Source organism: Portunus trituberculatus, chromosome 2 (genome assembly GCF_017591435.1).
Source record: "Portunus trituberculatus isolate SZX2019 chromosome 2, ASM1759143v1, whole genome shotgun sequence".
Classification (NCBI taxonomy): domain Eukaryota; kingdom Metazoa; phylum Arthropoda; class Malacostraca; order Decapoda; family Portunidae; genus Portunus; species Portunus trituberculatus.
In genome coordinates this window covers 11,966,420-11,971,572 of record NC_059256.1, presented here as the reverse complement: position 1 = coordinate 11,971,572, position 5,153 = coordinate 11,966,420, and the positions used below count along the sequence as shown (strand labels likewise).

The 5,153-nt window shown below is 41.5% G+C and overlaps 1 long non-coding RNA gene across 1 annotated transcript; it reads left to right on the top strand.

Annotated features, from left to right (window-relative positions):
* Positions 1-530: 530 nt before the first annotated feature.
* On the top strand, positions 531-1,405 carry LOC123505823. Its single transcript, XR_006675265.1, has 3 exons — positions 531-684; positions 1,050-1,220; positions 1,359-1,405. It is a non-coding gene; the product is annotated as an uncharacterized LOC123505823 (long non-coding RNA).
* Positions 1,406-5,153: the final 3,748 nt, after the last annotated feature.

Here is a 5,153-nt window from a genome sequence, read left to right as displayed (position 1 = left end):
AAATAAATAAAACTGAGGCTCCAGGATTGCCACCACGGTGCACTAACCAGGGCATTACTGGAGAAGACTAGATAATTAACATGTACCTGGAAGAGAATGGTTAGCCGTGCCGCCTATCGCCCTATGCCTAACACCTAATGCCTAGCAAACCGTAATTTGTACTCGACTTTATTACGAAGAGTTGCTCCAGCGGTGTCAGTCCCACGGTGTGAGGAGAAGGAGGGAGTTAGTGTGGTGTGATTATCAAAGCTAGTATTTCATTATTAATGGAGATCAGTATAGGAGTCACGTGGTTCAGGTTAATGCTTAGTACTTTATTGCAGTGATAACGAGGCTTAAATAACAACCTCAACTTGCCAAATCCAACGCGAGGGTGAATATAAAGCTGAACAAGCAGTTTTCTTGAGTTTTCAATTGAGTGGGATTTTACTTCAAATTAGTTTATGGTAAGCATTGGAATGGTGATTATTTGTGAATGATTGTGTGTGTTAGATTAGGTATAAGATTTTTCTTTTCCATTTCAGATTGCACATTTTTGTGTGATAGGGGTGCTAACCTGGAAGACACAATGAAGTGCATTCTTAGGTATGCTGTGACAAACTCCTTGGCTGTGCAATACAACTGCTGTGGCAAAGGAGAGAAACACAGTTTTTGCCATCTTGAAGTTGCAGGATACCATTATCAGTAAGTATAGTAGTTCAATTTGTTTGAATCTATTTATCTATTCTATTCTCTTATGCCTCACTCTCTGCAGGAGTGTCCCATAACGGGGTGGCTACGGCAGAAGAGCCTCCACCTCCCTCTGTCCATACATTCTCTCCTTGCTTGTTCTAGCACTCCTTTCCCACTCAAGTAAAATGTTTGAGTGCTGTTTGTTTCATGTAACATATCAGTGATATTTATATACTGTCTTTACAATATAAGTCTTGTATAGATGGTAGTCCAATAGTAAAGTGTAGGTCACGCAACCAAATGTTCAAGTTTTTGGAAACTGTCACCATATTTAATGAGGTAAATAGAAATTGACTAATATTTTTTTTTTGACAAAGTGTGTGCAAGCATGAAGACTATAGGCATACAACAGCAGCCTCTGTCAAAGTCATTATGAAAGAATGGTTCCACACAGCCAGAGACCGAGATGGAGGGTGATGAAGGAGGGATTTAAGTGTAAACCACTAACAACAGTGTGAACACACACAAATAATAGTGAAGCTTTGCAGGTCATTATGAAAGAATGGAACTTCCACACAGCCAGAGACCGAGATGGAGGTGTGATGAAGGAGGGATTTAACTACCTTATGTGTAAACCACTAATTTCAACAGTGTGAACACACACAAAAAATAGTGAAGCTTTGCAGGTCACAGCTGTGAGTGTTATGCATGCACCACATAACATATAGCTATAACTTATTAATATGATTTCCTGTATATTTAGCAAAACACTCAACTAAGAAATCTGTGGACTTGGAAGATTGTGGCAACCCAACCTATATCTTAAAAACACTCTTGTATCAGTCACATGGGTTTTTAAGGGACGTTTGATGGCTGTATTGACAGAGTACATTAATATCTACCTTATAAAAAGCAAACACACTCTTACAAACGAAGTGCCTCAAAACTGTGAAAAATAACTGACAAGATATTGAGTAGAGAGAGAGAGAGAGAGAGAGAGAGAGAGAGAGAGAGAGAGAGAGAGAGAGAGAGAGAGAGAGAGAGAGAGAGAGAGAGAGAGAGAGTCTTGGGTGTTAGGTTAGCTTAAAATACACGCTGAAACACACAAACACACCCAAAACTGCACCAAAACACTTGTAATGTCCAGAAACACATTCAAATGCATCAATAACACATGAAACACACTCAAAACACACCAAAACACAAACACACCCCAAAAAACCTCAATGTACCCAAACATACCAAAACACATCTAAACACACTCAAAACACACCCAAACTCACTCAAACACACCAAACACACCTAAATATACCCAAATATACCAAAACACATCTAAACACACTCAAAACACACCCAAACTCACTCATACACACCCAAACTCACCTCAATATACCCAAACATACCAAAATACATGAAACACACTCAAAACACACCCAAACACACCTGAATATACCCAAACACACTTAAAACACACCCAAACAGACTCAAACACACCCAAACACACCTCAATATACCCAAACATACCAAAACACATGAAACACTCTAAACACAACCACACACACTCAAACACACCCAAACACACCTCAACATACCCAAAACACATGAAACACACTTCCAAACACACACAAACACACCTGAATATATCCACATACCAAAACACATCTAAACACACTCAAAACACATCCAAAACTCCTCAAAACACACCCCAAATGCTCCCAAGAACCCCAAAACACACCAAACACACTCAAAACACCTCAAAACACACCCAAACAGACACAAAACACACCCAAATGTATCCAAACACACTCACTTGCACCTCTTCCTTATGTGTGAGTCTGTAATACACTTCCTTGATCTGGGAGAAGGTGGTGATGGCAGTGGACAAAACGGGTGTGGTGTTTTTCAAGGCTGTTTTAATCTCCGTCCTTGACTTCAAATAAATTGGCGTGTCGTTTTCTGCGGACCTGCAAATGTTTGGTTAGATTAGATTAGGTTAGGGAAAAATAAACAAATAAAATTAGAAGGTTAGGTTAGATTGAGAGAAGAATATGACATTCAAACAACAAGATTGCATAGAAAAAAGCTGAGGAAGGGAAGATGTCTGAGAGATGTTAAAAAATAGAGTTTCCCGCAAAGATGTGTTGAGACGTGGAACAGTTTGGGTGAAGAAGTGGTGTCACCAACGAGTGTGCACAGTTTCAAAGAAAAATTGGATAAGTGTACACCTTTTAACTTTCAAATTAAAAAACCTGAACTTCAAATTATAAAAGTTGACTTTCAAATTAAAAAAAAATTAATTTTGTCTATTTCCACCATCACTGGTTTCCAACACCACCCATTTTCACCATCACCCATTTCCACTTTCACCCATTTCCGCTGATCCATTTCCACTACCACTACTCTTTTCCATTCACCCATTTTCACTGATCCAACTCCAGCATCACCTATTTCCACCATCACCCATTTCCACCACCACCACCACCACCACCACCACCACCACCACCACCACCACCACCACCACCACCACTACCACCATCACCACTGCAACCACCACTACCACTACCGGTAACCAGCACTACCACCACAACCACCACTACCATCACCACCACCACTACCATCACCACCACCACCACAACCACCACAACCACCACTACCATCACCACCACCACTACCATCACCACCACCACTACCACCACAACCACCACTATCACCACAACCATCACCACCACCACAACCACCACTACCACCACAACCATCACCACCACTACAACCACCACTACCACCACAATCACCACCACCATAACCATCACCACCACCACAACCACCACTATCATCACAACCATCACCACCACAACCACCAGTATCACCACAACAATCACCACCACCACCACCACAACCATTGTTGAAAAGTAAGAAAAAAAAAAAAAAAAAAAAATGAAGTCACACCACCTGCTAGTGTTTGAACATGCAGATGAGACACACATCCAAACATCACCCAAACACATCCAAACACAACCAAAGCACACTCAAAACACCCAAAAAAACATCCCTAAACACACACCCAAATATCCCCAAATCCCCAAAACACTCAAACACCCCAAAAACACACACAAACCCCACAAAAACACACTCTTTCACCCCAAACACCCCAAAAAACTCCAAAACACACCCAAACCCCTCCAGTTTTGAAGTGATGTTTGATGATCTATTGACAGATTAACATGATATCTATCAAATCAAAAGCAGAAACACTCTTAAGAACAAACTTCCTCATAACTGTGGACTTTGAAAAACAGTGGCGCCTAAGTTGTATTTCTAAAAGACTCCTGTTTCAGTAACACGGTTAATGAAAGACAACACTAATATTTCAATCACCCCCAAAAAACATGCCTGCCCTGCGCTTTACAAATCAGAATTAGAATGTACACCAATAACACCCCTACACCACAAAACACACCCAAACCATTTTAAAATGCTCAAAATCCCAAGATCCTGGAGGGCCTTGTACCAAATGTGGGCATACAGCTTGACCACATCCAAGAAGGCGGTTGTGCTATGTGAAGAGGAAAGAAGCAACGGCTCATAAAATAAAGACTTGCATGCACAACTCCTTCTCACACAATGGTGCTCACCTCTTCAACGCTGTGCCGGACACCATCAGGAACCTGACGGGTCACACCGGACCTCTTCACGAAAAGGTTACACAGATGGTTGTCTACAATACCAGATGAGCCCCAATACCAGGCCACTCCAGCTCAACCGGCAACTCACTCATCACATGGAGGGTTGACGGCAAGGCTGAACTGCCTGGCCACAGCGGAGGCCCACCTCAGCTGCGTCCATCATACCATGAAATTATACAACACTAACAAAAGTAAGTGAGTACATTAACCCAAAACACACTCAAAACACTACGCAACACTTCAAAATATTAACAAATAAACCCATAACTCAACTAGAAACACCTAACTACACCCAAATCATCCCCACACTACCAAGATACTCCACTCACACGCGCAGACCACTTCAAACACCCAGCACACACCCAAATCATCCCCACACACTACAAAGACACTCCACACACACGCACAGACCACTTCAAACACCCACCACACCAATATCATCCCCACACACTCTACACACACACACACAGACCACTTCAAACCCTTAAAACTAATCTAAAACACCATACAACATCTCAAAATTCCCCTAACCACACTCAGAACACACCCACACATTCAAATACCCCTCTACACCACACTCAAGATATGTAAAATATACCTAAAAACATCTAACACACACTGAAAACACCCTGCAACACTACCAAACACACTCAAAATACTTCAGGTATAACCCAAAAACACAAAAATGCGTTATAAAGAACGGTAACATTAAAAAGGGGACTTACCTAAATATTGTGGCTTGGCTCCTCCTCTTCTTCCACTTCCATTTTTCCTTTCTTCTTCGTCCTCTTCCTTTTC